Source organism: Ovis canadensis, chromosome 1, assembly GCF_042477335.2.
Source record: "Ovis canadensis isolate MfBH-ARS-UI-01 breed Bighorn chromosome 1, ARS-UI_OviCan_v2, whole genome shotgun sequence".
Classification (NCBI taxonomy): Eukaryota; Metazoa; Chordata; class Mammalia; order Artiodactyla; family Bovidae; genus Ovis; species Ovis canadensis.
In genome coordinates this window covers 34,940,986-34,959,313 of record NC_091245.1, presented here as the reverse complement: position 1 = coordinate 34,959,313, position 18,328 = coordinate 34,940,986, and the positions used below count along the sequence as shown (strand labels likewise).

At 44.5% G+C, this 18,328-nt stretch overlaps 1 protein-coding gene across 17 annotated transcripts in view; it reads right to left on the bottom strand.

The window, feature by feature from the left end:
- Positions 1-18,328, bottom strand: part of FGGY (FGGY carbohydrate kinase domain containing) — a 510,923-nt gene that overhangs the window by 351,122 nt on the left and 141,473 nt on the right. Inside the window, exon 1 of one of the 17 annotated variants that reach the window (XM_069592923.1) lies at positions 14,551-14,717. The exons of the other annotated variants lie outside the window; for them this stretch is intronic. The gene's annotated coding sequence lies outside the window, so the exon portion shown is untranslated. Of the gene's footprint in view, positions 1-14,550; positions 14,718-18,328 lie in introns of those variants that run through there. 17 annotated transcript variants of the gene reach the window in all.

Here is an 18,328-nt window from a genome sequence, read left to right as displayed (position 1 = left end):
ATCCAACCAGTCCATTCTGAAGAAGATCAGCCCTGGGATTTCTTTGGAAGGAATGATGCTAAAGCTGAAACTCCAGTACTTTGGCCACCTCATGAGAAGAGTTGACTCTTTGGAAAAGACTTTGATGCTGGGAGGGATTGGGGGCAGGAGAAGAAGAGGATGAAAGAGGATGAGACGGCTGGATGGCATCACTGACTCGATGGACACGAGTCTGAGTGAACTCCAGGAGTTGGTGATGGACGGGGAGGCCTGGCGTGCTGCGATTCATGGGGTCACAAAGAGTCGGACACGACTGAGCGACTGAACTGAACTGAACTCCTTGGAAGGACAGTTATGACCAACCTAGATAGCATATTCAAAAGCAGAGACATCACTTTGCCAACAAAGGTCCATCTAGTCAAGGCTATGGTGTTTCCAGTGGTCATTTATGGATGTGAGTGTTGGACTGTGAAGAAAGCTGAGCGCCGAAGAATTGATGCTTTTGAACTGTGGTGTTGAGAGTCCCTTGGATTGCAAGGAGATCCAACCAGTCCATTCTGAAGCAGATCAGTCCTGGGTGTTCATTGGAAGGACTGATGCTAAAGCTGAAACTCCAATACTTTGGCCACCTCATGCAAAGTGTTGACTCATTGGAAAAGATCCTGATGCTGGGAGGGATTGGGGGCAGGAGGAGAAGGGGACAACAGAGGATGAGATGGCTGGACAGCATCACCAACTCGATGGACATGAGTTTGAGTAAACTCTGGGGGTTGGTGATGGACAGGGAGGCCCGGCGGGCTGCAATTCATCAGGTTGCAAACAGTTGGAGATAACTGAGCAACTGAACTGAACTGAAGAGGAAGGGATTACTGATCATGTACAAAGTCTAGATCAGACATGATGATGCTCCCCAGCACTTCATTTTCTTTATCCCTTGAGCCAAATAACAGTAGTAGTTATCTGATAAATTAATTCACATAATGCTTGTAGCACAGCACCTGGTACATAGCATGTAAACAATGAACAGGAGTCACTTATGTTCTCGTTGTTTTCATTACCACTACCACCATCATCATCTCATAGATACCTGTTATCAACAAAATACTAACAAAAGAAATACTCAAATGAAAACTTGCTTCAAGACAACACTAAGAATACTACAGAGAAATAAGCTGGGTTTTCAGCTCTATGTTGATGAACATTAACTGAACTAAATGAAATAATAACCTAAGCAACCCAGCTCACTCTTGCTCAATTCAATATACAATTGGGTTAAAAACCAAATTTTTATTTCATATCTGGCATACCAATATCGGACCCAAACTATGTCCCCTCAGCAAAGTTGGGGCAAAACCAGTCAGAATACTCCATGCATTTCTGGAGTGATTCATTCATTCCCAGACACAATTTTGCCACCACTAAGCATGGTGTCACAGAGATACAGAGGCAAGTACTAGATCTCCTCCCTCAAACAGCTCAGAGAGAAGAAGGAAACATAGTCATATAAAGGGAAATGCAAAAAGCAAGGAAAGAAGGGTTTTACTGAGTGTATATGAAAGCTCTAGAAGAGCACAGAAGCCTTGAAAAATTAACACCATGTATATATTCTAGAAACTTTGATAAAATTCCAGAGAAAAATTAAAAATGTGCCTGAGATACATGTCCCAGGGAACCTAGAGTGAGGACTACTAAGTTGCTTATTCTCTGGTTCAAACAAGCTGCAGTCCCCTGAATAGGTCCTGTTTCCACTCACTTCTCTGCGTGACATGGAGTTCCCTTTGTCTGAGACACCCTTACCCTGCGGACCCTTTGTAAATCTTAATCACCTACCAATATTGATCTTTTGGGAGTTTGTCCAAGGGTGTGTTACTCACTCCTCCATGGTGCTTCCCTTGTCCCCATCCCAGCATGTATTGCACTATGATTGTCTGCTAAATTGTTTCCCACTCGACTGCAAACTACATGCACAGTTTTTTGGACTTTTTGGTCCACACAGAAGACATTGAGTAAATGTCTGTTGATTCAATATTATCACTGATGTCTTTAGCCTGCACACATACCCATTTTATTCCTGTACTGGAAGTCTGCTTGGAGTGCTGAACTGGAGTTCTACCACTGCAACTCAGTCCATATGTTGAGGTTTTAAGTGCATTCAAACTAAAAACAAACAAAACAACGAACCCATGAAAGGGGGCCCAGAGACCTCTGCTCAATTACAAGTCCATATCCTTGGTAAACTAAATACAGAAAGGAAGTCGCTTGCTTGCTATTCTTTTTAATAACTAGCACAAAGGAGCTCATGGGGTTTCTTAATAGAGAAACCATACAAAAAGGTAAAAGGGCACTTACGGTGTACCACGTTCTTTTGTAAATCTCCTTTAAAATGATCATGTGTTTTTCTAATTGAGAAAGGCTTATTTATAAACCAGATCTGAAGAAAAAAATCCATGGCCTAAATTTGCTCTGTTTCCCATGTGCATCATTTCTGTTTCTTTTGAACCTTGCAAAGCAGTTTATGACAAACAAATCATGTCTTGTAAATTAAGCAACTGGAGAATCTGAGAAGAGAATGGTTGATGGCAGGCTTAGAAAGAAACCATCGTATTTCACACACAGTCTCAGTATTTCAGTTACTCACCAACCTGGCTGGATCCACTGATTTTAATGGTGTGAGACATATTTCCAGGTACATCTGAAATCAATGATCACTTACTAATCATACCTAGCCTAAAGTTTGTTTTTAGGCAAAAGACCAATAAATTAAGAGTGTAGCATTCAATCATTTGGAAATGGAGGACGGAAAGGAATGTCAGATGGAAGGGAGAATTACACCAGGGGAAGAGAAGGATGTGGAATGATGGAATAACCATCTTTGGAAAGGGAAATATTTTCAGTTGAAAGCAGCTGGTTTCCATTTCTATGAAAGCAATGAGCATAAATTTCAGTAAGGGAGGATTCAGATTAACTGAGAGAACAGTGCCTAACTTACAAGACTAGAAGACGTGATGAGTTGGTATGAGATGACATTATCCTTTAAAGGGATCTTTGCAAAAGGACAGCCATATCAGTTTCAGGTGGCTGAGGAACTGTCTGAAGAGAAGGGAATGGATCACATAGATGACTTCTAGTTTCTATCCTTATTACTGTTATTCTGGTCCCAAGATTCTGTGATTCATTTTATTTACTGTAAAGCCAACCTCTTGGATCTCAACAAAAGAACAATCCTGAAGGGTAACGTTTCTGAGAATTCTGAATTCATGAAGACGGTTGTGCTGAATTTATGGGCTTATTTAAATAAAAGCACACAGGCTTCCTTTCAAATTGCAATTTAATAAAATATATTGAGTGGCTATGAAGTGCAAATTCTGTGGGAAGTGTCAGGAGCATGGAGATAAAACATGAGTCTCAGTCCTCAGCCCAATGAAGGAGAGAAAATGAGCCCATGAATTACTGTGATGTAAGTGAGACTAATAAGTAGCATTACAGAAATCCAAACCATAGGGCAACAAAATAAAATAAAATAAAAACAGAAAGGAGACATGCAGTTGGGCTGTCAAACACTGGAAAGAATTTGGGGAAGAAGTAACCTATGAAGTTGGTTAAAAAGTCATAAGATGGTAAATGTTATAAATATTATAGACAAAGACACAGAAGTATGAATATCTAAATCATGCCTGGGAACAGGGAATGGTGTTGTTTAAACTGAACAAAGGTTGCTGTTGGGAAGTAATAAGAAAGAAAACTTGAAAGTGGGCTTGGGTCATAGAAGTGACCCAGTTATGTAAATCTCTGAAGGTGAGGCTAGAGATATTTATTATCCTTAGGTCAAAATAAAGTCATTTCCTAATTATTTTCCCCTCAACTGGAAGAAGTCAGATCAAATTTCTTACGATTTTTTTAACAGAATTCCTGATATTCAAAGTTACAGTTCAGACAATTAACAAATAGCTGCTAAACACACACACAATCTTTGGTTCCCAGCCACTTAATGCATCCATAAGGAGCCCATACGGATTGGACTGCCTAGTGGAGGGCCAGCTAATGGAACGGCTGTGGCACTTTCAGTAAGGGTTTAAAAATATTACCACAGTAGATACCTGATTCTGAAAAATCTTTCCAACTAGAAGCAGAGAAACATCACTGTCAGCTATTTGGGGAAAGAAAAACAAAAAACAAACTATGATATGCCTAAACCTTAGAGCTGGCCAATTCTGCAGGATTTGCAAAACATTCTGGGTTTCTAATGAATAAAGAAAGAAGAGAATAAGTTCCCAACTGGTACTTCAGTTCACTTACCTCTCAAGAAAACAAAAGAATGTTTCAGGGTGCTGTGTAATCTTATGGAAAAGGCAGAGGTTTTGGAAATGGGTAGGTCTGGAATGAAATTTTACTTCTGCCACTTGCTGTGTGATTAGGCATGGGCAACTCTCTGAACCGCTCCGTCTTCTCACTTCTAAGGTGGGGTAATGACATTGAATGTGAAACCTTACTGTGAAGAACAGATATACTGTAAAGGACTTCCTGGTGCAGCAACTGACCCAGGCAGGCCCTCATTAACAACACCTAGTGTTACAGTAATCCTTATTCTTCACCTTCACTTGGCACATTTAAACACTCACATACATCACACACATCACACACACACACACATATAACATATGCCTCCTGAAATCTACCTGTCAAACCTTATGGAAAATCTCAATAAATTAAATAAGTTCTTCTGAAACCCTGAGATCTCTCCTTGACTGGTGCAGAGACCACATGGGAAGGGTCGGCTTTACATCATCACACAATTCTCCTGTCAGTCCATAAACTGGCTTAGATTCCATGCAGTCAGTCTGTTCCCCTGAGCTTAATAATCCTCTAGCTTGACAAACGGTCTGAAACATTCATGTTTTCAATGGCATTTACATAAAAACTCCAAACGAGAACATTTCCAGTGAAATGTCTGTGCTCATCCTGGTCCATGAGCACAATCACTGACATGCATATGTGTGCACGGACGTAATCTCCAGGGCGAGCCACATGCTGGCACATCAGTAACACAGTGTTAACTTGTACCAAGTATTTCCCGAACACTTCCTCCAAGGCAGTCACCAGACCCACTGCTTAGGAAGTAGGATGAAGGTGGAATATGTTCAAATATGTTCTTAGTCACTATATGTAATGGGTATATGAAATTTCTTTTCTGTTGACTGTTGTGTACCTTTGAAAATTTCCACAATGAAAAGAGGAATCAAGTAAAAGAGGATTTACAGACATGGAGTCTAATGCTGACCTTAGGGAATGTTAATCTGAACAATTCTGTGCCAATCACTGAAGGAAATAAGATCAACATCCTGCAGCAAGAAAGTCCATGGAATTTTCCAGGCAAGAGTACTGGAGTGGGTTGCCATTTCCTTCTCCAGGGGATCTTCCCAACCCAGGGATCGAACCCAGGTCTCCTGCACTGCAGGCAGACGCTTTACCATCTGAGCCACCAGGGAAGCAGGGCTGCAGAGCCCAGTGTTTAACATAAAATTACACACCTACTTACAGTCTTCTTAAGTGGGAAAGGTGCAGGGAACCATGAAATCTTATAATATGAGAGGCCCAATTTACTCGGGGGTGTCAGGGTAGGACTGCTTCGGGAAGTGGCAGGGTGAACAAGCACTGTGCACTGAGGCGTGATGGGGAGGGCAGTGTCCCAGCCAGGAGGACAGCCTGGCTGATAGAAGGAGAAAATGGTGGGGCACCTTTGGCACATCTGATTTTTGCCTCCTAATAGTGCTGGGAAAAAGAAACAGAATTTAAGTAACTGACTCAAAGTTGCACAACCAAAATTACTCACTAATATTCAGTTCAGTTCAGTTCAGTCACTAATATTAGCAACTGTGATTTCTCTTTCAGACCCTCTTCAGCAAATATCAGTTGTCTGACATTTTATACACCCTATGGATGTGTACAGTGAGATGTGTATACGCCAGGTAGCTGCGTTGTTGTAGAAACCAATGGAGTTCTAGGTCTCAAATACTGTCATTAACTAAAAAAGCATGAGTTGGTGTACTTTCCTTAGGCAGGAATAGGTACAGAAGCCCTGGAGATGAGCTCATGAGCCAGGTCCAGGTCTTACTGTGACTGAGAACAGGCCAGTCCAGGGTGGTGTAGACTTGGGTGTGTAGCTAGTACCTGGACTGCAGAGAAGCCTCCACTATGGGGTGGGTTGGGGTATCACCATTCTGACGGCAAGGGAGCGGGTTATTTCTGCTTCACACTTTCCCCTGCAGATTGAATCTCTGTCCAGAACTGCCTTCCTACCACCAATCTAGAATAACGTCACTCAACCTGGTGGTCATCCAGACATCGTCACGTGTAAAGCAAATTAAAACACAGGCTCCTCAGGCAACAACAGAGCTCCGAACCTATGCTGCTGCTCAACCTCCCGAGGAAGGAGAGAAGCTACTGGGGAGCTGGAATCACAAGGACTTGGTGAGAGAGTGAGCATGCAGGGGGAGGAGAACAAAGCCTTCAGGGTGGCACCCTGGGCCCTGCATCCTTCTTCAAAGACAAAATCCATGTCTGGAGTTGCCTCTTCAGCTCTAATTAACCAAAGGTCAGGGGGACAAGGGTCTGGGAACCCTGGGCTAGTTGGGACAGGACTTGTAAACACCCACCTCCTGTCTGGTTTCCCTTAACCTTTCTCCAAGAACAGTGGCCTTAGGCAATGGGGAATGAAGATCACCCCCAAAGGGCTAATTTTAGTTCTCGTTGTAACATCCAGAGATGAAGCTCTTCCCTTTCCCGTGCTGGGACAAGACAAACACAAAGCTCCTTATCTTCTCAGGTTAACCCGATACAGGCAGACGTCTGCGAAGGGCAAGCTCCAGCCTGGGCTATGGAATCTCATCAGTGAGCTTTCTCAAAGAAGAGGGTGGTCATAGCAGATGCAGGTGCTCTTCATTCACCCACTCACTCGACACTCATCCATCTACATACTCAGTCCCCTGACAAGGACACACTCAGGAAACATACTCAGTTTCCTTAGCATGTGCCCTCTAACAGGCCTAGGAGCTGACACTGGGTGCACAGAGATGAGTGAGATGACTGGCTGCCCTTCCTGGAGGCCTGGGGAGAACAGCCAGAGTCAGACAGTACATCACAAAAATGACTATGTAACGACAGTGGTGATCAGTGCAACGAAGGGTATTTGAGAGCCTCTGGTCTGGTCCAGGGGCTTGAGGACAGACTCCTGGGGAAGGAGTATTTAAGTTGAAACTTGAAGGATAATGGAAGCTTCAGGAAGAGAACATGGAAAGGGCTGGACCTGCCAGAATGTGGCCTGACTGGGCAGTGGTGATGTCACTGAGGCTACAGCAGGAGGGGAGGGTGTGCAGGGAACTGGGGGCTGTGAGGCTAGAGGCAACGCAGAGGCAGCATGAAGGTCTATGGCACATACCAAGTGCCAAGTCCTGGGGAGCTAATGTGACAACCAGAGGGGAGGCAATGGCAGGTTTCAAGCAAAGCACCTGAAAATCCCAACTGCGCTTTGGTTATCCATATAACATCAGCTGGGTTTCCATTCCTCTGATTCTGCCCTGTGAAGACAGCCTCCTCCCACATCCTGCCTTGTTCGATCAACACACAGGTCTTCATCATGTGTCTACTTTGTGCCAGCCATGTGTCATCAATGGCATGCAACAGGAAATAGGACAGGTCCTGACATTCTTGGAGCTTACTTCCCAGCAAGGAGCATCAGCCAGGAAAACACATGTGCCAGAGAGGAAACGAGCAGGCTGATGAGGAAGAGAGTAACCTGGGAGGCTGCCTTTGGACGGGGAAGGCTGGGTGGTTCTCTGCAGAGAGGACCCTGGATCTGAGGCCCGAGGAATGATCCTGGTCCCCCAGAAGAAGACTTTGGCAGAGGGGAGGGTGACCGTAAGGCCCAGGGCCTATGCAGCCGAGTAAGTCGAGCTGAGCACAGAGCCTGAGGAGCACAGCTGGCAGAGAAGGGGCATCCCCATGGCACAGGGCCTCCTTGGAGTGGGGCTGATGCTGCATGAGCAGCTGGGAGACTGTGAGCGGCCTGATCACAGTGGCTCTGTGATATCACCCAGGCTGCGGTGTGGGGGAGAAACAGCAGGAGGGCTGCGGAAGGAGTGAGATCCAGACGGTGTGTCATGCTCTGCTGCCGACGGCACATCACGCTGCGTCCCCAGCCAGCGACTGGCTGCGCAATCGTGGACAGGCCACCCCACCTCTCTGCATCTTAACTATCCTCCTCTATAGGGGCAATAATACCTCCTATCTCACATGGGACTGCTGAGGATTAAATCCAAGCTGTCATTTGTAAAAACAGTGCTTGGCTGTGGGCTCATTCCATCTCAGCCACTCTCAGGTCCTCACTATTCATCTCCGTCCATCTTTGCTAGTGGACTCTGAGCACCTCATCTGCCCAGCACCGGTCCTACCGTTTATCCTAGGAACTCTGTAAATTAACCAGGTGTCACAAATGGCTGCAGGAAGACTTAAACAGGCCCACAGACACGTTTGCTTTGGCTGATGCAGAGACTTTGAAATTCATGACCACGAATGTCTGCAGGCTGCAGGTGCTCTCCCCAGATTCCTGGGCCCCTTCCCACCTGTCTTATCTTATACTTGCCAGAGTCTTACATGTGGACTGCCTCTCCACGCACTCAAGTTTGGGACCCTAATAAACACTCTGTGAACTCGTAAAAATATGACTGTTTGGAATCTCTTTCACAAATGTAAGTGACACATAAACCATAGAGTAACTCTCTACCCTTGTCTCCAACCCCCAAGGGGTCAGTGGGCCACAGGGTCTGACTTTCCAACGTGTCTTCATACAGTCATTCGTCAGGTATTTACTGAGTACTTTCTAGGTCCCGGGAACTGGGAGAAAAAGACAGAGTCTACTTCAACTGAACTTTAAACCAGTCCCCACAGACAAAGAGGCTGCAGCCTTCTTGGATATAAAAGGTGCATAATAATAGTATATTACCCTGGAGAGTCTAAGCATTTTGCACAGATTATCTTATTTTGTTCTTATAATAACTCTGCAGGGGTAAGTTACTCTCATTTGTAAACAAACGAAGGACCAAGGAAACTAAGTATACTGCTCCAAATGACACAGGCAATAAATCGCAGATTTTGAATTCCTGTCCCTTGTCATCAATCAAGGCAATGCAAGCATGAAGGTGTTAACTCCATTTATAGAAAAGACCTATACAGTTTTCTCCTTGCAACACGCTACAGGCCTGAGAAAAATAAAGGTGACAGTGATACCCAGACACTGACCACCACGCGGAGACACAAAGTAGATTGGCTTAGACGGCAGGAAAAGTCATGACAAGGGGTCTGGCAGAGAATAAGGAGAGCCTTGGATTACAACAGAGTTCTCCATGGGCTCCACGTGTCACCAGTGACACATCTGGAAACAGAAAAGAGAAGTCAGGAAACAGAACACGACCCCTGTTTTGCCAGGAGTTACAAAAGCATATTTTTGGGTAAGACGACGATTTTGCCAGGTGGTGCCAGGCCAGAGAGCAGATCTGCATGGCCCAGAGAGCTCTGCCTCCAGAGGGACCCTCTCTAGTATTTCCCAAAAAGGCCTGGCACACGCAGGGAGATCACCACGGCTGCCTCTGCAGACACACTCTGAGTGGAGCAAGACACCTCTCTGCGCGCCAGACACAGAGACCTGGAAAATACATCAGTGTCTTTGAGAGACTCAGCCGCCTTACCAGTCCTGAGATGTCCTTTCTGGATGTGAGCGCTACTCAAGGCTCCTGAGCTGCCACTTGATCTAAATCAGTGGTTTGTAACCAGGGGGATATCACCTCCCAGGGGCAAGCTGGTTGTCTGCGGACATTGTTGGTCTCCCTGACAGAGGGTAAGAGAGCTGTACTACTGGCATTTAGTTTGTGGATGCCAAGGATGGTGCCAAACACTCAACAACACACAACTGCACAGCCGCACAACAAAGAATGAAGATTCTGGAGGACAGAATGAGGCAGGGCAAAGGGTAATAGAGTTTTGCCAAGGGAACCCATTGGTCACAGCAAACACCCTCTTCTAACAACACAGGAGAAGACTCTACACATGGACATCACCAGGTGGTCAAAACCGAAATCAGACTGATTACATTCTTTGTAGCTAAAGATGGAGAAGCTCTACACAGTCAGCAAAAATAAGACCGTGAGCTGACTGTGACTCAGATCATGAACTCCTTGTTGTCATATTCAGACTTAAATTGAAGACAGTGGGGAAAAACACTAGACCATTCAGGTATGACCTAAATCAAATTCCTTATGATTATACAGTGGAAGTGACAAATAGATTCAAGTGATTAGATCGGATAGACAGACTGCCTGAAGAACTATGGACAGAGGTTTGTAACATTGTAAAGGAGGCAGGAATCAAGGCAATCACCAAGAAAAGAAGTGCAAAAGGCAAAATGGTGGCCTGAGGAGGCCTTACAAATAGCTGTGAAAAGAAGAGAAACGAAAGGCAAAGGAGAAAAGGAAAGATATACCCATTTGAATGCAGAGTTCCAAAGAATAGCAAGGAAAGACAAGAAAGCCTTCCTCAGTGATTAATGCAAAGAAATAGAGGAAAACAATAGAATGGGAAAGACTAAGGAGAGATTAAAAAAAAAAAAAGCCTTCCTCAGTGATTAATGCAAAGAAATAGAGGAAAACAAGAGAATGGGAAAGACTAGAGATCTCTTCAAGAAAATTAGAGATACCAAGGGAACATTTCATGCAAAGATGGGCTCAGTAAAGGACAGAAATGGTATGGATCTAACGGTAGCCGAAGATATGAAGAAGAGGTGGCAAGAATACACAGAAGAACTACACAAAAAAGATCTTCATGACCCAGATAATCACGTTGGTGTGATCACTCACCTAGAGCCAGACATCCTGGAATGTGAAGTCAAGTGGGCCTTAGGAAGCATCACTATAAACAAAGCTAGTGGAGGTGATGGAATTCCAGTAGAGCTATTTCAAATCCTGAAAGATGATGCTGTGAAAGTGCTGCACTCAATATGCCAGCACATTTGGAAAACTCAGCAGTGGCCACAGGACTGGAAAATGCCAGTTTTCATTCCAATCCCAAAGAAAGGCAAAGCCAAAGAATATTCAAACTACTGCACAACTGCACTCATCTCACACGCTAGTAAAGTAATGCTCAAAATTCTCCAAGCCAGGCTTCAACAGTACGTGAACCGTGAACTTCCAGATGTTCAAGCTGGTTTTAGAAAAGGCAGAGGAACCAGAGATCAAATTGCCAACATCCGCTAGATCATTGAAAAAGCAAGAGTTCCAGAAAAACATCTACTTCTGCTTTACTGACTTTGACTGTGTGGATCACAAAAATCTGTGGAAAGCTCTTAAGGAGATGGGAACACCAGACCACCTGACCTGCCTCTTGAGAAACCTGTATGCAGGTCAGGAAGCAGCAGTTAGAAATAGACATGGAACAACAGACTGGTTCCAAATCTGGAAAGGAGTACATCGAGGCTGTATATTGTCACCCTGCTTTTTTTAACTTATATGCATAGTACATCATGAGAAATGCTGGGCTGGATGAAGCACAAACTGAATTCAAGATTCCTGGGAGAAATATCAACAACCTCAGATATGCAGCTGACAGTACCCTTATGGCAGAAAGTGAAGAACTAAAGAGCCTCTTGATGACAGTGAAAAAGGAGAGTGAAAAAGTTGGCTTAAAGCTTAATATTCAGAAAACTAAGATCAGGCACCGGGTCCCATCACTTTACGGCAAAAAGACGGGGAAACAATTGAAACAATAGCAGACTTTATTTTCCTGGGCTCCAAAATCACTACATATGGTGACTGCAGCCATGAAATTAAAAGACGTTTATTCTTTGGAAGAAAAGTTATGACCAACCTAGACAGCATACTAAAAAGTAGACATGTTACTTTGCCAACAAAGGTCCGCCTAGTCAAAGCTATGGTTTCTCTGGTAGTCATGTATGGTTGTGAGAGTTTGACTATAAAAAAAAGCTGAGCACAGAAGAATTGATGCTTTTGAACTGTGGTGTTGGAGAAGACTCTTGAGAGTCACTTGGACTGCAAGGAGATCAAACCAGTCAATTTTAAAGGAAATCAGTCCTGAATATTCATTGGAAGGACTGATGTTGAAGCTGAAACTCCAATACTTTGGCCACCTGATGCAAATAAGTGACTCATTGGAAAAGATCCTGATGCTGGGAAGATTGAAGGTGGGAGAAGAAGGGGACAGAGGATGAGTTGGTTGGATGGCATCACTGACTCAAAGGACTTGAGTGTGAGTAAATTCTGGGAGTTGGTGATGAACAGGGAGGCCTGGCATGCTGCAGTTCATGGGGTCGCAGAGTCAGACACAACTGGGCAACTGAGCTGAATTGAGAACAAAGAATTCTCTGACTAGCTGGTAGCTCCAGTTATCATAGCGCAGAAGCCCAGTAATTATTTTCTAATTATGGTTAATTCTGTGCAAGTTTCTCTGGGCTTTCCAGGTAGGTCAGCAGTAAAGAATCCACCTGCTAATGCAGGAGACACAGGTTCAATCCCTGGGTCAGGAAGATCCCCTGGAGAAGGAAATGACAACCCACTCCAGTATTCTTGCCTGGCGAATCCCCATGGACAGAGGAGCCTGGCGGGCTACAGTCCATAGGGTCACAAAGAGTAGGACACGACTGAAACGACAGCATACATGCATGCTCTGCAAGTTAATTCTTGGCTTTTCTAAAACAGGACCCCAAAATTAGCTCTTCACATGCCAGACTACAGATATTGGACCTAGCAGCAGCTTCTCATTGCGGTTACTCCTTATTCCTACTTCTTAAGAATTAAGGAGAGGGCAGGAAGTTGGGTTTTAACTTAGGCACCATTTAGCCAAGTGGAGAGAAAAATCTCCCTTCCGCTCTGAAACAAGATCATGGGGCTATAAATTTTATTGGATGCAACTCAGGCAAGGGTGTTGGGTGAAAAGAATCAAAGAAAGAACCATGGGCTGAGCTCAGAAGGGCGTAACGAAACCTGCACCTGTCGTCACTCACTTACTACCCCAGATCTCCCAGGCAGCTTCAATTTAAACCAGATCGGCCTACTGCCCACCCTAGCTGATGCTGGCGTTTTTTTTACCTATCAGCACAAAGTCAAAGCCATGTGCAAGCACATGTGTGTGTGCACGGGTGTGTGTGCGTGTCTGCTACAAACATACTGGGAGGAGGCACCTAGAAAAGAATTGAGACTTCTTGTCGTGGGGTGCAGGCAGGGGCAAGACAGCAAATTTACTAGCAAACGACTTCAGCCTCAAAAAGCCAAATTCCAGATTGCCTGATATTTGCAATTTGAGGCTTGTTGTTTTCAAGTCTATTTCGATCAAATCCCCAGAATTAATTTTTTTCATAAAAGGAAAGCAATAGCACCAAATGAATTCAGCTGATCGGAAAGACAGAAAGTTTCCCAACAACAACAAAAAAAGGAGACCCCTGAAACATAGAAGTACTATTCCATTTAGCCTTTAACGGGCCCTATTTTCACATGCATTTTAAGTATCTACATATATACTAGGTATCTGGATGTATTATTCTGTAACATTTACGTTTCTAAGGTAGTTTTAAAAAGGCCAAAATCACTGAAATTAGCAGGTTCAGCAGGAGATTCACCTTTCTAAAGGTCTCTTTACCCTCTCGCCTTCAGTGTAGTCACACATCTGATGGTCTCATGGGTTCAGTTTTCATGAAGGTGAAGAAAGTTTCCTGCTGCGTGAGGTCAGTCACTTGGTGATCGGCCACTCACGCGCACGCTAGCCAAACACTCCTCGCCCAGAGGAGTCCCCTGGCCCCAGCCGGGGGTTGGTGGCCAGGAAGAGCAGCTGGGAAACTTCCCTGCTCACACTGGTAAGCAAAGGCAGGATTTTTCCAAGTTCTAGAGAACAGAAGAGACCTACGGGAGGGGGATATTCACCCCACTTTTCATATTCAAAAGCACCTCTAATGTTGCCAAGGGGTCCACTCAGGATGCATCAGCACCAACAGGTAACATCAGAGACTCCAGAAGCAGGCAGGCCTTGGCTTGAGTACCAGCCACCAAAGGCAAGCTACCTTACTCTACGAGCCTTACCTTCCCTGAAAAAGAGGAGTAACAGTTTTGAAAGTTTAAATGAAATAATCCAGTTTTTTTTTAAAAAAAAAAAAAACTGTACTTGTTTTTAGTATCCTGTATGTATCCATAGTATTTCAAAAGTACTTTGTAAACTCAAAAGAGACAAGCAGATAACAGTTAATAAATCTCTCGGGCAACCTTCTGATCTCTGTTTCCTTAGCAACCAATTTCCTACCCACAGACATTCAATGTTAATCTTCAGCTGAAGAGGGGTGCAAGGTGGGAATGGAGAACTTAGGTTCTGAACACAGATCTGAGTTTGAATTCAAGGTCTATCGCATATTAGCTGAATGCCTTTAGGCAAGTCATTTAAAAGATTCTCTCTGCATAAGGAGGAGGGGTAAATGATGGAATCTCCAATTCTCAATAAGAGCCAGATTATGTGTGTGTTCCTCACCTTTATTAATGAAGTTTATTCTCAGGCAGTGATTAAGACAGGAAACTGTTACATGATCCCTGAAGGACACATCAGTTCAGTTCAGTTCGGTCGCTCAGTCACGTCCAACTCTTCGTGACCCCATAAACTGCAGCACACCAGGCTTCCCTCTCCACCAACTCCTGGAGCTAAAATGGGGGCAGATATTACCATCAAGTCAGGTAATATACAGCATGTGAACTACTACCCACGTCCATACACCTGGAAAACATCAGGAGTGGCTGTTTCTTGGGACTTCTCCTGTGGTCAGTTAAGACCGCACTTCCACTGCAGGAGACGTAGGTTTGATCCCTAGTTGGGGAACTAAGATCTGGCATACTGCGGGGTGCAGCCAAAAAAAAAAAAGAGTGGATATTTCTTTCTGGTTTAGCTGAGACTGACTTATCTGTCATCCCTTGCTCTGCTCCAAACAGAAATTTCCAATTGATAAGAACAAACTGAGAGCGAAGCTATATGATGTCCCCAATCCAGTCCCACCTTCATAAGACAGCAGGAGGTTATGGAGGTTAAGTGACCTGCCAAGGGTCCCACCTCTAGCAGATGACAATCTTGGCTCCAGAGAGGAAACCATCCATCTCCCCATCGCTGCGCCACCTTTTCAAGCCGCCCACACCATCTCAGGCAGATGGGAGAAGCCACTCCTCAGGGCTGCCCAGAGCAGGAGGCTGTACTTCATGAACAACTGCTAAACTGACTCCAGCAACCCCTTCTGTGGCAGGTGAAGGAGGAAGGGGAAAAATAAAGTATCTTTTTCAAATGCTTTGATTGAAGGCGTACACATTTGCAAATACACCCGGCCAAGTCTGCCTCTCACTGGCATGAGCAGACAGAATGCCTGCAACCCACAGAACCTGATGTGAAACTTCAGCTGAGGCAGAGTGAGTCACCTCAGCTGTGGAGGGAACGCAAGGTGACCGGCCCTCACCTCCACCATCCCCATCTCTGTCTCCCTGGCCGTGAGTAAAGCAGCAGCTATGCAGTCCATGCCACCGGATCGGCGGCGGCCTGAGGCCATCTGTTTCTGTCTGGCAGGCAGGATCCCAGCATGAGCTGGTTCCAAAGGGATTTTTGTGGGGAGGGAGGCAGAGGAGGCCCCAGCTGCTGTCACCAGACAAGGAGGCGCCTTCTCCTCACCTCCATCTTGGGCGCTCTCCACGGACCTGAGTTCCCAGCTGTCCTGTGGCTAGAGACTTTTCTTGCCTGACTCAGAATATAAATGTGCCATCCCTCCAAAGAGAGCATTAAAAACAACTGGGTGTGTGTTTATTCATATCTGTGATAAGGAGTGGAGGCTGGGGTAGAGAAATCAGACTTAATTCTTTTGCAGGTGGTACCATCTGTTGCAAGGCTTTTACTTCCCTGAGTCCACAACATGCCTAGCATCCTCAGAAGGGTTTGAAACAAAGTAATAATCGTGATGATAATAACCAAGTCTGTATCAGCATTGCCTGACCTGCCTTAGAGGACTGTAGGCAACTGCAAATCTCACCAACTACAACATTAATCTCACCAAAAGCAACTTGGATTGCCACAGTCATTCCTGTCCATTCATTCAACACATACTGATTTAAACTGTCTATTGGACTGTGAGGGAGAGGGAGAGGGTTGGATGATTTGGGAGAATGGCATTGAAACATGTATACTATCATGTAAGAAACGAAGTGCCAGTCTATGTTCGATACAGGATACAGGATGCTTGGGGCTGGTGCACAGGGATGATCCAGAGAGATGATATGGGGTGGGAGGTGGGAGGGGGATTCAGGACTGGGAGCTCGTATACGTCCGTGGCGGATTCATGTTAATGTATGGCAAAACCAATACAGTATTGTAAAGTAAAATACAGTAAAAATAAAATTTAAAAAAAAAAAGAAAAAAGTTAAAAGAAAACAGAAAAAAAAAATAAACTGTTTATTTACAGATACAGTTCTAGGCACTGGGGAGCAAGCAGGCAGGTCCCTGCCTTCATGGAGCTTAGATGACATTTGGGGGACTCTGGCAATTAAATATCGTTTAGACAACTAAACAACACAAAAGAATAAACAATGCATTTCTAGAGAGTAGGAAGTGCAATGGGGACTTAAACATGGAGCGTAGAAGCAGCCCACTTGAAATGGTCTCCCTGAGGGGATAACTTCTAAGGTGAGAACTATGAACAGGCCACCACATTTTGGTGTTAAACCATATTGTGTTGGTTATTTTTAGTCCTAAATTACTTTTTTTATATAGATAATACTGTTATTTCAGACATCAGTCAGCAACTGACTTTTTTTTAATTGACTTCAGTTGATTTTAATTGACTTTAGATGATTTACAGTGTTGTGTTAGTTTCTGGTATATAGTAGAGTAATTCAGTTATACATATATATATATAATTTTTTTCATATTCTTTTCTATTATGGTCTATCACAGGATATTGAATACAGTTCTCTGCACTGTACAGTAGGGCCTTTTTGTTCATCTATTTTATATACAGCAGAGTCTGTCTGCTAACCCGAACTTCTAATTTACCTCTCCCCTACCCCCATTCCCCTTTGGTAGCCGCACATTTGTTTTCCACATCTGTGAGTCTGCTTCTGCTTTGTAATAAGCCCATTTGTTCTACTTTTCAGATTCCACATATAAGTGATGTATTTGTCTTTGTCTGACTGCACTTAGTATGATCATCTCTAGGTCCATCCATATTGCTACAAATGACATTATGTCATTCTTTTTTATGGCTGAGTAATCTTCCATCGTATCTATGCACCACATCTTTATCCATTCATCTTTCAATGAACAACTGAGTCATTTCCACATCAACTTTCTCCTCCTTGACTCTACCATCCAGTCACTCCCTCCTTCCTGTCCTGGATACCCTGATGACAAGTATTCCTGGCCCCTCTTTGCTACTCAGCTCTGGTAACCCCTCTGCCGGGACTCATCTTCTACTGGGGAAGGGGAGGAACTGGGTCCCCAGCAGGGCCATCTACTGGATTCACAGAAAGAAACCGAAATTGAAAGTTGCTCAGTTGTGTCCAACTCTTTGCTACCCGATGGACTGTACAGTCCATGGAATTCTCTAAGCCAGAATACTAGAGTGGGTAGCCTTCCCCTTCTCCAGGGGATCTTCCCAACCCAGGGATCGAACCCATGTCTCCCACATTACAGGCAGATTCTTTACCAGCTGAGCCACAAGGGAAGCCTGCTGGATTCATAGGGAGAGGGACAAAACCACCTGCAACAGTCTAAAGCAGAGGAACTGCCTGAAGGCTCAGTAGGGTGAGAAGACGGGTGCAGGGATTATTGTTAACAACTCTCCATGAAGAGACAGCAGCTCTACAGGGAGCCCAAGGGAGAGAAGTGGTGGCGGTTTAGTCCCTAAGTTGTGTCCAACTCTTTTGTGACCTCATGGACTGTAGCCCACCTGGCTCCTCTGTCCATGACTTCCCAGGCAAAAATACTGGAGTGGGTTGCCATTTCTTGCACCAGGGAATACTGGAAAAAAAAAGAAAACATTCCATGATGCCAAGAAATAGATCTTGGCATCATGTAAAATAAATAATGAAAAACCAATACTGTTATTTTGCTCCAGTACCACTACAGGAAAAGGAGCCTGCTGATTTTCTGAAAAATGAAAGAGGCAGAGGAGAATTTCAGTCAAAGGGATTGGCAGATTCAAAGAATCCAAGGCAGAAAAGAACTTGGCATTTTCTAGGAGTCCAAGAGAAGCAGAGGTGGGTGGAGAAAGGGAGAGATGTCC